The 20072-nt window shown below is 47.9% G+C and overlaps 1 long non-coding RNA gene across 1 annotated transcript; it reads left to right on the top strand.

The window, feature by feature from the left end:
• Positions 1-14572: 14572 nt before the first annotated feature.
• Positions 14573-16404, top strand: LOC139597931 (uncharacterized). Its single transcript, XR_011681779.1, has 5 exons — positions 14573-15609; positions 15950-15981; positions 16014-16125; positions 16258-16289; positions 16366-16404. It is a non-coding gene; the product is annotated as an uncharacterized lncRNA (long non-coding RNA).
• The last annotated feature ends 3668 nt before the right edge of the window (positions 16405-20072 follow it).

Here is a 20072-nt window from a genome sequence, read left to right as displayed (position 1 = left end):
TCCAAGTGCTCCAGAACATCCCAGAGCTCAGGGACAGGATTGTGTCCCTCTGCTCCAGAACATCCCAGAGCTCAGGATTGTGTCCCTCTGCTCCAGAACATCCCAGAGCTCAGGATTGTGTCCATCTGCTCTGGGACATCCCAGAGCTCAGGATTGTGTTTTCAGGTGAGAGGTGATGGGAGCAATCATTTGACTGGAGCAGTCAGATATGGTTCAGCACCTGCAGCGATGACTCAGGAGCACTCTCAGCCCCATCAGCTCCTCTCATTTCCCCCTGCAATGTTGGAGATGTTCTGTTGAGGAGGTGCCAGCCCATGCAGGGGCTCCCAGGGAGCTGTGGCAGCCCAGGCTCCCCCAGCCCCGAGCAGAGCTCCGGCCCTGCTGCACTGCAGAGGGGCTCTCTCCTGCCAAAAATCACTTTTCAAGGCCTTTTCTGCTAAGGCCGAGGCTAATCCAGGAGTAGGTCCTGGTGGGAATAAGCAATGATTCTTCATGAATAACAATAGCACAATCAGGCCTAAATGAGACATTTATTCAACCTTTCTCATCTGCCTTCTGTAAATCACCTTCCCACGTGTCCCTGGAGGGAAGGAGTGACCAACCACAGCTTTATTCCAGGAGGCAACAGCAGGAGGAAGGAGGATGTTAGAAATGATATTTCAGGCATGTTGTGACAGCCCTGCTTGGTCCATCCCAGCAGGGAGTGGGAAGTGTCCTTCAAACAGGGTCAGTGCAGTGCAAATGCACACAGGGAGGGAAAGAGGAGCCTCTGAGCATCTCCAAAGTCCCTGCTCCAAGTTCAGCTCTGCAGTGGCTAAAGGGACACACAAGTGCAGACTGCTTCTGTTCTTTTCAAACTGAGATGCTCAAACTGAGATTTTTCAGTACCTCATCCTGGATTAATGAAGAATTCAAAGTTTGGTATTAGCACAATCTCCTCCTGACTCCCAAGACCTTCCTGCACTTCCTACAGCTTTCCATTTGTTCTTTCTAAAGGTTCTCTCCCTCCAACAGGGAAGGAATTTTCTAGGTTAAAATCACAGACAGGTAAGGCCCCACTTATCAGCCCAGCCTCTGTCTGGGCCATTTCTCAGGGCTCTGCTCCTCCCTGATGCACAAAAGCCCAGCAGGTTTCAGTTTCATGATCCTTCTGCAGAAGTGTGTGAAACTTCCTGGGTGCAGAGGCTGCACTCACCAAACCATGACTAAAAGGGCTTGAAGGGGACAGAGATTCCCAGGAAAAAAATCCTTGGGCACAAGGAAAAAAAAAAAATCCTGTGTTAATTGAGCTTTCCAAGTGGTACCAGCAGCCCTGAGAGAAATAAAAATTTCAGGATGTCCCATAAAGAGCAGAGGAAGAAAGGACAGAGGCAGCAACCCTCGGGTGGCTCTGGGATGAGGGTGGGGTTAGTGGAGAGATGGAAAATGTACATCACTTTTACATCAATGCCCAAAATACACAGACAACTATTTTCTCAAGTGACTAGGAATAGTTTAGAGATTTTTTTTTTCCCCAATCAAATAGCACGAGGGAAAATAGTCTGCAGGGGCTGGTGAGGAATGAGGGGGTTTTGAGGGAGAATGTTACAGAACAAAACAACTGCTCCCTTCTGCCATTTCTGTCCCTAAAATCTAAGCTGCTTTTTGTGGTTTTGGAAGAGGAGTGTTCATATGAGGAAATTAAAAGCTGACAATGCCTTTGCTCCCTTTGAGCTGACAGGAGCTCAGGAGATAACAACAAACAGACAAAATGAGCCCGAGGAGAAGGGGAGCAGAGGAATTGCTCAGCACCACCTCCAATTTCTGCAGCTTTGCCTTAAAGCAAAATGCAGATTTTGAGGGAAAAAGCTGAAGAACAGAACCAAATGAACCAGAATAAGCAGAAGCAGCTTTCCCTGCTTCCTTGGGGGGAATTCAACAGCTCCAAGTGGGTTTTAGATCTTGTGCCATTCTCATTCATCTGTGGCCTCCCTCACTTCACACTGTCAGTTTTGTTGAGCTGCTCTGCATGAAAAGTGCTTTTGATGTTTGGCAGGGGACCAGCAGGAGAGAGAGAGAGAGAGATGTCAGCAGCTCTGCCCAGTGGGGATAGAGCTGCTGGATGTGGCTGGTGCAGCTGGGAATTCTCTGGGGCTCACTCCAAGCAAAGCCCTCCTGCTGCAGCTCCTGCTGTGCCCAGCTCTGAGCTGGGCTCCGTGCAGGGAGCACAGAGCTCCTGGCCAGGGACTGCTCCTGCAGGGCTGGGCTGATCCCAGGGAAAGGAGCAGGGCTGCTGTGTGTGAGAGGGAGAGGGCACAGGGACTGAGCACTGAGCACAGGGACTGAGCACTGGGCACAGGGAGTGATCACAGGGCACAGGGACTGAGCACTGAGCACAGGGATTGATCACAGGGCACAGGGACTGAGCACTGAGCACAGGGAGTGATCACAGGGATTGATCACTGAGCACAGGAACTGATCACTGAGTACAGGGATTGATCTCAGGAACTGATCACTGAGTACAGGAACTGATTATTGAACACAGGGATTGATCACTGAGCACAGGAACTGATCACTGAGAATAAGGGAGAACACAGGGACTGATCACTGAGCACAGGGATTGAGCACTGAGCACTGAGCACAGGGATTGATCACAGGGCACAGGGACTGAGCACTGAGCACAGGGATTGATCACAGGGATTGATCACAGGGCACAGGGATTGAGCACTGAGTACAGGGATTGAGCACTGAGCACAGGGATTGATCACTGGGCACAGGGATTGATCACAGGGTACAGGAACTGAGCACTGAGTACAGGGAATGATCACAGGGATTGATCATTGAGCAGAGGGATTGATCACAGGGCACAGGAACTGATCACTGAGAATAAGGGAGAACACTGGAACTGATCACTGAGTACAGGAACTGATTATTGAACACAGGAATTGATCACAGAGCACAGGAACTGATTATTAAACACAGGAATTGATCACTGAGCACAGGGATTGGTCACTGAGCACAGAGCAAGGGAGAAAAGGCACCTTCACTCGTCCCCTCCTGGCTCTGAGTGTTCATCTAATGAGGAAACTCTGAACTCTGATTCCCTTAGCCCACTCCCTCTGAGAGACACCAGAGCTGCTGGAATTCCTGCCAGGGGATGCCCCAGCACAAGAGAACTTTCTGCCCATCACAGCAATGCCAGAAAAGCTCCCCTGTGGTGTTTCTGCTCCCCAGGGAGTTCCTGTGCTGGGGTTTAGGCCGTGTTTCACCTGTCCTTGGCCAGCTTTTCCCTCACTAGAACAGCTTCCATGCCCTTTGTCCTATCCAGGGAGCCACAGGAAGGAACATCCTCGCTCCCATCTCGGTCTTGGGAGAAGCAGAGCAGCAGAAAACACTTCCATGTTTGATTTCTAATTTCCTGGAGAGGAATGGAAAGGAAAATGAGACAAAAGCTTGGTGGGGCAATGCCAAGCTGTGAGCTGTCATTAAATGAGAGAGCCAGCTCTGCATGAATGAAGCCTGAGGTTTCTATGGGATCCACGGGAATGTTGCATTTATTCCCCCTGAAATTCAGGCAGGGGGGGCACCAGAGGACCCTCAGCCCTCCAGGGGCAGCACTGAGGAATCTCAGTGGTCCCAGCCCAGGCTGCTCCTGGGGCTCAGCAAACACAGCACAGATGCTGGGACGTTTTGGCACAGGCTGCTCCACGCCAGGCTCTCTGGGGACAGCAGGAAACCAGGAATTCATCCCACTCTCCTCAGCCTTGGATCACTCCCAGTTTGGCCCAAGAGAGGTTTCCTCCCCAGGGGAGGCTCTCCTGGAGCAAGGTCTCCTCCAAAGGACAGGAGCTGCAGCCCTGGGGGGAAAGTGCTGCTCAGGGACTTGGAGCACCTCGGCCTTGGCACCAAATCTGCCCCTTTCTTCTCCCCCAGTCAGGGAGAAGTGCTCAGGATTCATTCCCTGCTCCCTTTGTGCCAACAGAGCCATTTTTACCAGCTGACCATTTCCCAGAGCTTCAATTTCCTGCTCAAGATTTAGGTTTTTAATTTTTGTAATGAAGCTGGTCCCAGAGGTCCAGAAATTCCTAATTAACCTTACCCAGTGTTCAAAATAACCAAATACACTTTGTCACTGAACTCTGAAGTTTTGGAAAGAAAGGCCAGCCCCAGCTGGAGAGGGTGAAGTTCCCTTTTCCCTGATCTTACATTTCCCTCTAGTGGCTGAGCCCTCGAGCATCAGCAGCCAAAGGGAGGAATTCAAGGTCTTCCTACTTTGCCTTTTTTTTTAGTACATTAGTACATTTTAGCACATTAGTATTTTTTAGTACATTTTAGTGCAATATTTCTCTTTAACCTCGTTGTACCCTGCTGATCTTGCTTTGCCCTGTGTGAAAACTCTGCTTTGCAGGTCCCTTCCCAGCGTTCAGGGATAACAGGACCCAGGTGCTCCGAACCCACCCTGCTTGGGGGAGGTGAACATCCTGTGGTGCCCAAATTTGGGGGCAAAGGAGGAGTTAAAGGGGAGTGTGAGGAGGGAGAGTTTTGGTTCAGGGCTCTCCCAGGACTCTCAGACCCAGAAATGTTGTTCTGGTTGGACAAGACCCAAAATTTCCTGTTTCTAGCAGGGATCTCTCCTTGGTTCTCTGCCAGAGAGGTTCCCCAAGGCAAGGCTGGACTTCCAACCTGGGTAAGTTTGATTTCAATATAGTAAGAAGCAGGAGAAGGTTTAAGAGAAAAGATTCACCCATCAGTGCTCCCCTGCCCCACTTCTCCACTTCATGGCAAGCAATAATGGGAAGAAATTGAAGCTTAAAAAAAATACCCTGTTAAATAAGTTATTTTGGTATTTCAAAGCCATTTTTGGTTATTATGCTTTCTAATCAAAGGTTGTTGGGGCAGAGAGGAGGTAAAGTGTCAATGTATGGAGCCTGTGGGATGCACCAAAAAAGCTCCAGAGACATTGAAGGCTGTGGTTCAGGACATGCAGGGCCTGGGACAGCCACCTCCACACTGGAAAATTTTATGGCACAAAATCTGAGCTTTGAGGGTTCAGGAGCTGAGAGCTCATTTCACTCTCTGTTTGAAATGAGTCTCCACAAGAAGCTTTTTCAATGAAAAGGGTTTCTTTCTCATAAACACTTGAGAGCAGCCATGGAATTTCTGCTCACCTCAGGAAGATGATGCCATGTCTCTGGCTTTGTGCTCGTGTGTGTGGGTTTTTCTCCTCCTCAAACCACGCTGATTTTGTCAAAACTGTCTGAGCCTGGAAGCCTCCTGAGCAAACATTGCAGAACTGAGACTGTGCCCTGGGAATGCTGGGGGAGAGGAGCTGTGCAGGGCCTGAGCAGGGGGATGCACAGAGCAGCAGGGAAACCTCCAGGGGAGAGGGGAGGGTTAATTACATTCACCCTGGTGAGGTTTTCAATGGTGGCAGAGATGTTCCTACTGCTAAAAGCAAAGCTGGGGATGTGTTTGTTTGGGATCTGCCGCTGAGTGATGAGAAAATCACCCAACAACTGAGCCAGGGGCTGGCAAAGCAGGGCCAGCTGTAACTGGGGGTGGTTTTCAGGCAGGGTGATAAAGGGGCTGTGAGCAGGAGGCAGAGGGAAGGAGAAGCCTCTCCCATGCAGCATTTTCAGAGCAGCCCTTGCAGATGAGGGCTTGGTGTGCCTGGTCTGGGGTCAGGAGCAGCACAGGGAGGGAGCTCAGAGCCTGCAGGGTTTGCCTGGAGCTGCTGCAGGAGGAGCCCGGGGCACCCCCAGAACAGGGAACCCCAACCTCACAGGTTTGCTCTGCTTCCAGCAGCCCCCAGTGCTCTGAGGGGGATTGCAGGGCTGGTGCTGCCCTGGTGCACCCCAGGGAATGGGGAAAACCTCTGGGAAAAGGAGGAGCTGCTGGGTTTGCTCGACCTGGTTTGTGCCTCTGCTTTCTCTCAGTGCAATGGAGTTAAGGCCACAGTGTGCACACAAGTTTGCTGTTAAACCAACTCACAGAATCCCTGAGGTGGGAAAAGCCCTCCCTGCCCATGGAATCCCAGCTGTGCCCCTTGTCCCCAGCCCAGAGCACCGAGTGCCACCTCCAGGTGACACCTGCGGGGATGGGCACTCCAAACCTCCCTAGGCAAGGCCTGAGCACCCTTTCCATGGAGAAATTCCTGCTGGTCTGCCCTGAGAAGGAGCAAAGCCAGGTCTCTGTTGAGGCCCTGGCTCCTGGCAGCCCTTTGGGCACAGGGGAGCTGCAGGGTGGATGCCCAGCAGAGCCTTTGGAAGGGGCACAACTGCCCAGAGGCTTCTGATTCAGCCAAAAACCTGAACTGAATACAGGGAAAATGACAAAAAGGGGAAGTAGACTGAAGGAAATGACTGACTGTACATTTTTTAAGGAATTGCTCTGGAGCTTGTTCATTCTGAGATGAATTAGGAGCTTTAGCCTTGCCAGTGAGCTCACCCTTGGTCTGAGTCTCTAATGGGGATTTATCCATCAGAGAGTGCCCTGAAGCTGCTGCACTCTCTGTGATGCTTCCCAGGCAGATCAGACCCTGCAGATCAAAGCTGGGAGTGAATTTCTCACTCAGAGGTAAAAGGCACAATGTCATCCTCGACGGTGGAAACTCTTTGTAGCATTTCTTTCCCCTTTTGAAAGTTATTTGCCTAAAAGAAGAGACTGAGGTTGTAACTGGAGCACATGACAGAAACAAATGGTGTGTTTGTGTTCCTTTAGTCAGGTATCTCAATCTTTCAGTATTTTAATTGTGCGATATCAAATGCCCTGGTAAATCCCCCCTGGGACTGTGAGGGTGCCGAGACTGTCAATGTGAAATTCTTGGAGGGAAGGTGAAAATGATTGAATGAGGTTATTAAAACAATGAGGGGAGTTGCAGAAGTGGAAGAGGGAAGTGGTGCCATTTTCTGCTGTAAATTAGCTCTTGATTCACCAAGCTTGGACAGCACTGATGGTTTGGGTGGCTCTGAATGTCAGAGCCCATCAGAGGAGCCAGGACGAGGGGGAATGGCTGAAAACTGCCAGGCTGTGCTGGATGGGATATTGGGAATTAGGAATTGTTCCCTGGCAGGGTGTGAGGCCCTGGCACAGGGTGCCCAGAGCAGCTGGGGCTGCCCCTGGATCCCTGGCAGTGCCCAAGGCCAGGCTGGACACTGGGGCTGGGAGCCCCTGGGACAGTGGAAGGTCCTTTCCCTTCTCCTGTGCTCCCCATTCCTCTCTCCAATTCTGCCTTTTCCTCTAAAACAACACATCTGCCACCGTGAGAGGAAATCTCATTCCATTTGTACCACGAGTGCAGGCTTTTCCTCTCTTCCCAAATCTTTATCCCAGAGGTTCCCCCACCACAGCGGGGCTGTGCTGGAGTAGCAGAACAAAGAGCAGTGGGATAAAAAGACCAGTTTAACTCCTGGCCTGAACTGTGGGCCCTTTGCAGGGCTGTCCAAAGCCAATCCCCTTGTCCAGAGCAGGTTCCTGGAGTTTATCCCCCCAGTTCAGTTCTTTTGGTCCGAAGTTGGCCACACTTTGGGCTTGAACAATTTTTCATTTTTTAACAAAAGCCTTGCCAGGACTTTGTTTTGATGCCATCTCAAGGCCTTGCAGACTGGCACTGGGTCATGTGAGTTTTGTTGGCACCAGGAGTGAGACTTGCAGTCGTGGTGGGAAATGCATTCATTGCCCAATTTGAATGTCAGCAGCACAGCTGAAGTTTCTGATGGCAGCAGTGACCTCAAAAGTGTTAATGAGGTCAGAGTTTAGAGAAAATATTCAAAGTTTGGATAAACTGCAGCTTCTCTTGGGCTTTTTTGGAAATTCACCCAGCTTTGGGAGGATCTGGCTGAACACTGCAGATAAAACACAGGGTAAGCCAAAGCCTGGCATTTAATACAAGGAAAAGCTAAAAAGGGGTGTAAACTGTATAAATTTCAGGCAATGTACATGATTCAAGTCAAGTGTTTTGTGCAACTTTATTTTTATTTCCTTCGCAGCAGAGGAGGTTCAGCCGAATGCCCTCGAGGGAAGGGAGTGTGGAGGGAATGAAAAGGAATAACAGACTCGGTGTGGTTGGGAATTTCAGACATTCCACGAGGGAATGGAGCCCAGGCTGTGATCTGGGGGATGAGGGCGAGGAGGGGATGGGCACAGGGACAGGGTGGGCACAGGGAGCGAGGCCAGCCCAGAGCAGGGACAGCCTGGGGCTCCTGCTGGTCAGGGTGAGCGCTCAGGAACGAAACCTTTCATTCCAGGGGTGGCCACGACTCCTCCCTGCCCTCTTTTCTGTCCCTGTGGGTGGCTCTGCCCCCTCTGGGGGTGCCCAGAGGATCCTGGTGACACAGGGACAACGTGACCCGCTGGGACTTCCGTGCTTTCAGTTTGGGTTTGCTTTGTGAAAGTGCTGCAAGCTCCCGACAGAGCAGCACCAAAACTGACTGAAACCACAAGCCCATTACTAACTATGGGTAAAGCCCAAAGGAACAACTTCCATTGGAAGGGCTGCTGCGGGTGTGGGGGATGAAACTCACACACACAGCTGCAGTTTGTAGCAGAGAATTGGTGCCTTTCTGTCTAATTACAAATTCTATTAAAAAGAAATCATCTTCAGACTTTATTCTGATGTTTTACTTTGCCACCAGCTAAGCACTGATGAGAATTTTGAGTTGTGTACATTTAGCTTTGCTTCTTATGAAATGAAATCCTCTTTGTTTGTATTTAATCTCCACTTTAACTCCCACTGCCATTCCTCAAGTCTCAGGTATAAATAACAGGAGGGAAATCCTGACCTGGGGAGTTAAACACAAAGGTTTTGTTCATTCTGAGTTAAAGATTCTGTTATTTAAATGAGCAGAAGGATAACTGCAATTCTTCAGCACCTGGAAACCAAATCAGCCAAATCCAAAACTGGTGCCAGTCACCATCCATAGGTGCAGGACTGTGCTGACATGGAAAATATGTGACAAGAATTGATTGATCAATGTCCAGTGGAACGTGGCGGGGTTTATGTCAAAGGGAAGGATTGGGAATTCACATTTGAAAAGGTTTCCTTAGCAAATGAAGAAAATCAGTTTCTTTATTGTGGTCTGTAATGGTAAAGCCAGTGCAAACTCTGCAGAATGTGGCTCAGGGTGGGCACCAGCAGGACTTTCTCCATGGAAAGGGCGCTCAGGCCTTGCCCAGGGGGGTTTGGAGTGCCCATCCTGGAGGTGTCCCCTGGAGGTGGCACTCAGGGCTGGGGACAGGGTGGGGATGGGGCACAGCTGGGCAGGGAGGGCTCTCCCAGCTCAGGGGCGCAGAGGTGCCCGTCCTTGGGCACACCCAGCACGGTGACAGTGACAAGGGCTGGCTCTGCTGGGACAGCAGCCAGGGTCGGGCTTGTGGCTTCTGAGGTCAGGCCAGGTCTCCCAGCCCATTCTGGGAGAAGTTGTGCAGCCAGCCTGGCCCATTACATAACAGAGCTGCCCTGTGAGCCCTGCCTGCCCCTCTGGCACCCCAGCACGGCCCTGGAGCCACAGAGCTGCCCTGCCAAGGAGGGGCAGCCAGGGAGCTCAGCAGGAGCCAGCAGAGCGAGGACAGGGCCAAACTGTGCCAGGATTGCCAAAGAAACTCTGGGAATGGGGTCCTGGGGGCAGTGCCAGGCTCAGGGGGATCCCACACACAGACCCAGGCTGGGGCTGCAGCAGCACCTCCCTCCAGGGAGGCACACATGGGTTATCCAGGGGCAGTTCCAGGGTTATTCAGGCAGCAATTCCAGGGTTATCCAGGGGCAATTCCAGGATTATCCAGGCAGCCACACATGGGTTATCCAGGGGAAGTTCCAGCGTTATCCAGGGGCAGTTCCAGCGTTATCCAGGCAGCAATTCCAGCGTTATCCAGGGGCAGTTCCAGGATTATCCAGGGGCAATTCAGCGTTATCCAGGCAGCCACACATGGGCTATCCAGGGGCAGTTCCAGGGCTATCCAGGGGCAGTTCCAGGGTTATCCAGGAGCAATTCCAGCATTATCCAGGGGCAGTTTCAGGATGGGGCAATTCCAGCGTTATCCAGGCAGCAGTTCCAGGGTTATCCAGGGGTAATTCCAGGATTATACAGGCAGCCACACATGGGTTATCCAGGGGCAATTCCAGCATTATCCAGGGGCAGTTCCAGGGTTATCCAGGGGCAATTCCAGGGGCAGTTCCAGCGTTATCCAGGCAGCAGTTCCAGCGTTATCCAGGAGCCATTCCAACATTATGCAGGAGCAATTCCAGGATTATCCAGGAGCAATTCCTTCCAGGAGAGGGTGCCCAGGCACTGCCCATGGGGTCTGCAGCCCCCATCCCTGGAGGTGGCCCTAGAGTGGCACTCAGAGCTCTGGGCTGGGTACAAGTTGGACTCCAGGCTCTGGGAGGGCTCTTCCAGCCCCCAGGAATTGCTGGGATCCCTGGTCCTGCCAAGCCATCCCAGCCTTGGCTGTTCCTGGCTGAGGACGTGCTGGGGTTACCTGGGAAATGCTCCCTCTGCTTCCTCTTTCACTCTGTGGTTTCAGCACAGTTTTACATCTCCACAGGTTTGTAACAACCAAAAACGCTGCCGAAACTCTGAGCCAGGGAGTTTCTTTTCAGTGAAATTGTGAGTGAAGGTGGAATTTTCTATTTTTTTACCAAAGGCTTCATTACCCCAGAAAGTCCTCATAAGGGGGAAGGAGATCCAAACATTTGGGAAGAATTTTCAATCAAAACTGGTCAAGGCTGGAACCACAGGCAAAATGGATTGGAATGGGTTGGGTTAGCAGTTTGCTTTTAAGTGCCTAAAAATAAGATTCCCCAAAAGCAGATTTTGAAACTTTACATAAAATGTTTCTACTTTTCTTTCCTTCTGTTTGTTTCTTTCTTTTTCTGATTTTCTTTATTTCTTCTCCCTGCCTCCCTCCCCAAATCCATCAGGACAACTTTGAGTGCCTCATGTTCTAATAATTATGGTGAGACTCTAAACTGTTCCCAAGGAAATCTAAAATCCTCCCTATCTCTGTATGGCCATTTCAGCTGCCCAAACCTGAACTGATTTGAACAAATTTCAGCCCTTTTCCCTTTCAGCCCAGCCCAAGCCTTTCTGAAGGGCAGAGTTCTCCTGGGTGTTTGTGCACCCACACTGCTGGGATTTATTGATAATTATTGGAAACTTGCAAACAACCTGAGCATCACCTGGATTTTTAAATTAATTAACTTAAAAATGAATTTAATTTAAAATTAATTTAATTTTAAAGGAATTTTAATTATTTAATTTTAAATCAATTAATGGGATAGCGCCTATTTTATTCCCCATGTGTTCCAGTGGGACCCTGGGGGGATTCCAGCTCAGCTCCCACCCTCCTCCAAGGGCAGCAGTGGCACCAGCTGGGATGGTTTTCCTTGGGGCTGGGATCAGGATAAAGAGCCCTCAGTGCCACATCAGCTGTTCCTGGAGCACTTCCAGGGATGGGGACTCCACCGCCTCCCCAGGGTTCAACAAAGGGGATTTTCAGTTTTTTTCTTTGTTTTTGACCAGGATTCCCCTTCCACGGAACATCTCAGTTCTTTTAAGAGAAGTGGCTTGAAATTCTCCTCCGCAGACAATGAAGTGGGTGATGAGGAAGGTTCATTGAGCTGCTTTGAACTCTGCTGGATTTCAACACCAGGGCTGGCGGGGCTTTCATCTAAAATGAGAAGTGGAGGTGAGGAGTCTCATGGTTTGTCTGCAGTGACGACAGAGCCTGCAGAGAAGTCCCACAAAGCTCTCTGCACTCTCTCACATGTGGTTTTACACGAGGGACTTGGAGCTTTGCTCTTCCAACCACATTTCTGCCTTGCAGAGCTCTGATTTCCTAACCCAGGTGCCTCTGCTGAGCTCTGAGCTGAGCAGCAGGGCAGTGTGAGGTAATGGCACCTTCATTCCCTTCACAAAAATCAAGGTTATTTAGCAGAATTTGTGGGTTTCTTCATCCCCATCTTTCCTTTTCTTTGGTTTATTAAATAGAAATAAATCTGCAGTGCAAGTGAGTGAAGTTCTCTCCCCCCTGCTCAGCCACAGGTGCTCTAAAGAGACATTTGTGCATCAGATATTACAAAGTTTGTGGGGTTCCCTTCTCTCTCCATGAACAATTAACTGTCAGGAAAGGGCAGTGCAGGTGCAGCCCCTGTAATTAAATGGTAATTACAGAATTGTGGGAACCCAGGGCTGCTCAGGATCTGGCTGTTCCCAAATCCTGGCTGTGCCTGTGTGAACAAAGGTGTGGAGCCACCACCCAGCCTGGAATAAACTTTGCCCTGGGCTATTCCCAGCCCTGCTGCAGGTCAGAGCTTTGGGTTTTCTTGGAATGCCACCCCTGGGGCAGAATTCTCTGCAGGGCTGGGTGGGGACGCCAGGGATGGGGCTGGCTTGGGTCACATCCCACATCTGGGGTCACATCCCACATCTGGGGCTGTGGTGGTTCCAGCTGGGTCCCTGGAGCAGTTCCAGGGTCCCTGGATCAGTTCCAGCATCCTTGGAGCAGTTTGAGATCCCTGGAGCAATTTCAGATCCCTGGAAGAGTTTGAGGCTCCCTGAAGCAGAGCAGAATCCCTACAGCAGGGCACAATCCCTGAAGCAGTTTGAGGGTCCCTGGATCAGTTCCAGGGTCCTTGGAGCAGTTCCAGGGTCCCTGGAGCAATTCCAGATCCCTTGAGGAGTTTGAGGCTCCCTGGATCAGGGCACAATCCCTGGAGCAGTTTGAGGGTCCCTGGAGCAGTTTGAGGGTCCCTGGAGCAGTTTGAGGGTCCCTGGATCAGTTCCAGGGTCCCTGGATCAGTTCCAGGGTCCCTGGAGCAGTTTGAGGGTCCCTGGAGCAGTTCCAGATCCCTGGAGCAGTTTGAGGCTCCCTGGATCAGTTCCAGGCTCCCTGGATCAGTTTGAGGCTCCCTGGAGCAGTGCCAGGCTCACCCAGCCTGCCCTTGCAGGGGATTGATTCCCTGCAGCCCCTGCAGGTGGAAGTGCCCTTCCCTGAGGGTGCTCAGAACCCTTGAGCAGAGTGTTTGATCAGTTCAGCTGCTTGAGGAAAAAATTCTCCTCCCCACGTGCTCCATCCCCTCTGCACAGCAGGAACTGGTTTGTACTGGGCTGCTTTATCCTTTCACTCTCTGGTGAAATTGTTTTCTGCTGAACTCTCCAGACATGATCCCAGGACTGACGTCAGTCAGGATGGAACCTGATTTGCTCGGGGCAAACAATAATTCCTTTGCCAAAGGGATTCATGGCTACAACTGCCAGACTAGAGCTCTCTCTAATGGTTCTTAATCTCAGGCATTAATTAGAGGTGCAGGAAACAGACTCAGGGCGTTTGAAGTTGATATTATTTTTATTACAGGTGCAACCAAGTGTTGCATAAGAATATCAGTGTTTGACTGCTGAGCTTGTCCCGGGTGTGTTCCTGGAGAGGTTCTGCAATGCAGGGCTTTTCCTGCTGCCTCTCCTGGCCTCAGGAATTCCACAGCTGAGGAATTCCAGTCAGCACAGCTCTCCCTCAGCTCTGAGTGCTGCAACAGGAACAGATGGGACCCTTGATTTTTTTATGTAGGAAAGCTGAATGTTTATTGCATAGCTCATGTTTTTATAGGAATATTAGAAGGAGCTGTGTTAATCCAATTGGTTACCAATGCTCTGACAGTTTATTGCTCACTAAATGCCCAGGGTGCACGTTCCTTAAACCCCTCTATTTTTGCTTAGTTTACATATTTTCTTCATGGATTCTTATGGGGTTTTTTTTACAGGTGCAGACTGTTTTCCTTACTAGAATAGGTTATTTAATTGTCATTCTCTCAATTATTTAATTGTCATTCTCACAGGAATTTAAGCTAGTTACTAGCTGCACTGAGCTGAAGCAAGGCTTAAGCTTGGGTTTTACACAGCTTTTCTTTTGTAAGGTCTGTAGCAGCAGCGGGGTTTGGAGCGTGGCAGTGCAGGTGAAGCCAAGGCTCTGTCAGAGGCAGGTGCTGGCTTTGCAGCTCAGCCCCACGGTGGCTGTCACCACGGGAGGAAATCGTGTCCCTTGTGCTGGGAGCCACCCTTGATTGACTCCCTGCTGCTGCTGCTGGGGAAGCTCTGGTGGAGATCAAAGGAAGTCCCCAGCTCCTGGGTGGCTCCTGAGCTCTGCACACACGGGCTGGGCTTGTTTGCAGCTCTGCCAGGGCTGTCCTGGCCGCTTCACCTGGAGGAATAGGCAGAAAAAGCCAGAAATAGAGGGGAAAGTGGAGTGAGGAGTTTGTGCCTAAAACAGCTTCTCAACAAATGGATTTGGGGGCAAATGAATCCCTGTGCCCTGCAGCTCTGCCCTGTGAGTTGGAAAGGGAGTTTCATTCGTTTTCCAGCTAGAAATTGTGAGGATTGTCCCCCCAAGTCCTTCAGAGCAGTTAGGAAGTGACAGAGGAGAGCCCACAGTGGCTGCGTGAGAGCTGCAGGGCTCTCACATTGATTTACTGGCCAGGAAAACATCCTCTTCTCCCTGAAATCTGCAAGTTCCAGTTTCATCCCTTCATATCCTGCCCACAATGAGAGCAGAACCCAGCAGAGATCTCCTCTCCTGGCACAGGATCAAATGAGCTCCCAGATGTGCAAAAAGCAGTGAGTTTTTTATTTGAATTTTGTTTCCATAGCCCTTTGTACAGGATCACCCCAAAGAAATGCATCATGTTCAGTTTTTCTTTGGCAAAAAAAACCCAACCCAAAATACAAATCCATGAGCATTTTAAATGTGAAATACATCCTTTACTTGGCTGGGTTTTTTTTTTTTTCCACATCTCCTCAAGCAAATCACAAAATTTCTGCTCAGCTCCAGGAACTTACTGGCATGAGTCAATTATTCCAGCTGGGTGAAGGACCCTTTTCTGTGTTGAGGTGTTTAATCAGGGTGATGTCAGAGCACAGGGAGGAGCAAGGGAGCACAATTCCCAAAATGAGCAACTCCAAGCACATCCTCATCCTGGCTGCCCCCAGCAGGAACAGATGTGCTCACTCCAGGCAGGAGTTTCATCATTCTCCTGGGAAAGTCCTTGCTGGAAGTTCCCTCATGCAAAGCCTTCTCCTCACTCTGAATTATTCACAGCCTGGTGCCACTGAGCTGCAGGAACAGGGATGTGCTGCAGGAGCAGCCCTGGCACAGCCCAGGACAGGGAAATGGGAGAGATGCATTTGTAAAGGTTCTCAAAACCTGGCTGGAAGCTCCCACAGCCTTGTGCAGCCGTGTGTGCAAACTCTGAGATGAGCTGTGCTGCCTCAGGGAGGCCATGGAATGGAGATCACATTGATGAGAGAGAGATTGAGCTGAAAACAAGTCTCAAAAGATGGCCTTGCAAAAAACCAGATATTTCAGGGAATTAGAACTGTGGGAGATGCATTGTAGCAGGACCACATGGGGTAAAAATATAGGTGATTGGTGTTAAATATAGGTAAAAAAATAGGTAAAAATATAGGTGATTGGTGTTAAATATAGCTTAAAATATAGGTAAAAATGTAGGTGATTGCTGTTAAATATAGCTTAAAAAATAGGTAAAAATATAGGTGATTGGTGTTAAATATAGCTAAAAAAATAGGTAAAAATATAGGTGATTGGTGTTAAATATAGCTTAAAATATAGGTAAAAATATAGGTGATTGGTATTAAATATAGCTAAAAAAATGGGTAAAAATATAGGTGATATGTGTTAAATATAGCTAAAAAAATGGGTAAAAATATAGGTGATATGTGTTAAATATAGCTAAAAAAATGGGTAAAAATATAGGTGATATGTGTTAAATATAGCTAAAAAAATGGGTAAAAATATAGGTGATATGTGTTAAATATAGCTTAAAATATAGGTAAAAATATAGGTGATTTTTGTTAAATATAGGTAAAGATATAGGTAAAGATATAGGTGATTGGTGTTAAATATAGCTTAAAATATAGGTAAAAATATAGGTGATTTTTGTTAAATATAGGTAAAAATATAGGTGATTGGTGTTAAATATAGCTTAAAATATAGGTAAAAATATAGGTGATTGGTATTAAATATAGCTAAAAAAATGGGTAAAAATATAGGTGATATGTGTTAAATATAGCTAAAAAAATGGGTAAAAATATAGGTGATATGTGTTAAATATAGCTAAAAAAATGGGTAAAAATATAGGTGATATGTGTTAAATATAGCTTAAAATATAGGTAAAAATATAGGTGATTTTTGTTAAATATAGGTAAAGATATAGGTAAAGATATAGGTGATTGGTGTTAAATATAGCTTAAAATATAGGTAAAAATATAGGTGATTTTTGTTAAATATAGGTAAAAATATAGGTGATTGGTGTTAAATATAGCTTAAAATATAGGTAAAGATATAGGTGATTGGTGTTAAATATAGGCAAAAATATAGGTAAAGATATAGGTGATTGGTGTTAAATATAGGTAAAAAATATAAGTGATTTGTGTTAAATACAGGTTAAAATATAGGTAAAAATATAGGTGATTGGTGTTAAATATAGGTAAAAATATAGGTGATTGGTGTCAAATATAGGTTAAAATGTAGGTGATTGGTGTTAAATATGGGTAAAATATAGGTGGTTGGTGTTGGAAGCATTAGCAGCATTGTGTGGCAAAAGCTAATAGGCTGAAAACCATTTCTGAGGTTTTGTAACCAGGAATAGAATAGATAGAATGGCATTGAGTTTTGCATCTCTTATGTCTCACCCTTCATTGAGACTCATAATGGAATAAAACCTTTTAAAATGCCTCTCAGTTACCCTGTCTCTGTAAAAGCTGGGAAAACCAACAAGGGACCCTGGAGACTGTCCCAATTCCTGAGGTTTTGGCACCAAAATCTGCCCTGTCCCGGTCAGAAGTGTGTGGTAGCACCAAAGGGAGCTGGAGGAGGATTTGCCATTGCACCATCTCCCTCTTCTGCTGTGGGTCCTGGAAACCCTCCCCTGCCAGAGCTCCTGAATTTCAGTTTTAAAGGGTTGGTAACACCATTGTCCCATTTCTTACATGACTGCAGCAGAGGAGTTACAGGAGTGAATGTGAGGTCACAGAGCAGCCCTGGAGTAATTCCAAAATTTTCTTTGGCTTTCTGAAGTTCAGGGATGCCTCAGTGGTTCACTGGTGAAAAGTTTTTGCTTTCCAAATAGGCCTTGTATGACCTCATTCCCTCAGTCATGGGAGGTGTCAGAGCTCTTATTACATAATTTAAAGTTTCTTTTCCCCACCTTGAGGAACTTGGAATTTTCTGACAGATAAAAAATGATGTAACGAAATGCTGGGATCCTGCCTGGGCATTGAGTGTTGCTGTGAGCTCCTGAATCCCTTCTCCTGGTACCCCATCCTCAGCTGGGGTCCCCAGGCTTTAGCATGAAATAAATCTTTATACATTAATAACGAATAGCAAAATAGGAAATTGTCACAGCTTCCTTTTGCTTCCAGGTATGTCCCTGAGAGCTTTAATTACAGAATAATGGAATATCTTGGGCTGGAAGGGGCCCTCAAGGATCATCAGTGCAGCTCCTGGACACCCCAGCAGCCCCACCCTGTCCCTGAGAGCATTGTCCAAACTCTCCTGGGACCTACAACGGCCTGGCTGGGCTTTGTTTGAAAACTCCTTTTCTAGGAGCTGTCAGACAAAGAAAATGTTCTTTGAATTTCAATGAAATGAATTTACTGGGCTTTTCCCTTGACTTTCAGTTTGTGATGTTATTTCCCCACCCCCAGCACTGTAACACAGCCCAAGCAGTGCTGCTGGTGGAGTTCAGAGTTACAACATCCCCAAGAAATGAGTGCAGCTCCAGAGAAGAGCCCAGCTTGCAGCTGGCTCCTCCAGCTGGGTGCTGGCAGACTGATCCCACTGTCAGGTTTATATCACTGTCAGGTTTATATCACTGTCAGGTTTTTATCAATGCCAGATTGAGCTCAGTGTCAGGTTTTTATCAATGTCAGATCTCAGTGTCAAGTTTTTATCAATGTCAGGTTTATATCAATGTCAGATTGATCTCAGTCAGGATTATCTCAGTGTCAGGTTTATATCACTGTCAGGTTTATATCTATGTCAGGTTTTTATCAATGCCAGATTGAGCTCAGTGTCAGGTTGATCTCAGTGTCAGGTTTATATCAATGTCAGATCTCAGTGTCAAGTTTTTATCAATGTCAGGTTTATATCAATGTCAGATTCATCTCAGTGTCAGGTTTATATCAATGTCAGGTTGATCTCAGTCAGGATTATCTCAGTGTCAGGTTTATATTAATGTCAGATGGGTCCCAGTGTAAGGTTTACATCAAGTCAGGTTAATCCCAGTGTGAGGTTTATATGAAGTCAGGTTTATATCCATGCCAGGTTAATCCCAGTGCCAGGTTAATCCCAGTGCCAGGTTTATATCCATGCCAGGTTAATCCAGTGCCAGGTTTGTGGTGGCAGCAGTGGGCTGCTACCAGAGGAGCAGGGATCTGCACTGCACTTTGGAGCAGCACTGAACCATCTCCCTGTGCATGCCCTGGGAGGAGCCTCCTCAGTTCCTGAGCTAGGGAGGATTGATAACTCTGATTCTGCAATAAATCTATCAGAAATACCAATTCCTCTTGGACCCCTGCCCCACATTCCCTGAGCACCTGTAAAGATTTGCAAAAGCATCTCATGGAATCAAGCACCCAAATCCCATTGACTCTGCAGAGTCATTTACTGTAGAAAATGAGATTTGGCTCTTAAACCCCTTTGGAAATGTCACACCTTGCTTTGCCTTTCTTTAAAATTCCTTGTGCAAGGCACTTCTGGCTCTTCCTGTTCCTGTAATCCCTCTGGAGCTGTCTCCAAGCCCAGGGGTTTGTGCAGGGACCCTCAGAGCTCTGGGGTTACACACTGTGAGCTCCTGGGCAGCACCAGGAGGTGAAATCCCCTTTTCCCTCCTCTCAGGGGGCACCAGCTCCTGCTCCATGGATCCCAGGTGCCATCCTGGGCTGGGCACAGCTCCCACCTGGATTTGGGACCTGCATCAGCCTGGGCTTGGTTAGGGCAGAGCTCAGTGGTGCCCCTGCCCACCTTCCTGTCCCCTCCACCCCAGGAGGGGAGAGTCCCACCATCCCCATCCTGCCCAGCTGCTCCAGTGCTACCAAAACCAAATTCATCTCTGGCCTATAAAGCTTTTTGCTTTCTGGTAGAAGTTGGATATATTTTTTCTCCCGTGTTTTTGTATTTTTCTCAAGGCTGGAGCTTGGTTCAGTGATTCCATGGAGTGGCTTAATGGGAATTTTTTAGGAAAATTCATTGGTGCACTAATATTACACAGTATTTCCTGATGAATTCATATAAATGGTTGAATTAGAGAATTACATATATAGAATAATAATTATATTTATAGAATAATATATAGAATAACAGATAAGAAAAGTGTTCCCCTCTTAGTGCTACTGCATTAAAAATCCTGGGAATAAAAGTTGATCTTTGGCATTAATCTGCCAATGGACATGGAAAATGGATTCCATATAGAAAAATCATACAGATTATAAACTTTTTATAATTATTCCTTTTCCCTTCGTTACACAGGGGGTTTTTTCCTGGATTGGGGTGATTTCTTTGTCATTCCACAAAGCAAAAATGCTAAGAAAGGAAACCTGTTTTCTAATGGGCCTTTTCTGCCAAAAAGGAATTTTTCCTCAGCATTAACTAAAGCACAGCCAGGGTTTGCACATCCTCTGTCATTTCAGAGGGGAAGCAGAGTAAGGAGATGGGGAGAAGCTGATCCCCTCCAAATTTCCCCTTCAGAATCAATGAGCTCATAGTGGAAAACCAGGCTGTCATCGCAAGAGCTTTTCACAGTCTCTGTGTTTTAATATTTAAAAATTCCTCTGGTGGATCACAGGAAACCATCCCATCATGGGAGTTTCACCCAGAGAGGTGTCTGTGCTCCAGAGCTGGTTTTTGGGATTCTTGGCAAAAGCTTGGGCACCAGGTCATGGCACCAGAGCTGAGCCGAGGGAATTAGGAAGGCTTGATGCAAACACACACTGAAAATGTGCATTTGTTTGTATGGATTATTAGGTGCTTATTTGTATTTGTCCATGTTTCAGCAGTGAGCAGGCACTTGAAGAGCTCTGTTGAGC

The sequence above is a fragment of the Agelaius tricolor genome, unplaced genomic scaffold (assembly GCF_023055355.1).
Source record: "Agelaius tricolor isolate 1412-34295 unplaced genomic scaffold, bAgeTri1.0.p SCAF_18, whole genome shotgun sequence".
Classification (NCBI taxonomy): domain Eukaryota; kingdom Metazoa; phylum Chordata; class Aves; order Passeriformes; family Icteridae; genus Agelaius; species Agelaius tricolor.
Note: the sequence above shows the minus strand (reverse complement) of the source record. Positions and strands in the feature narration are given on the sequence as shown.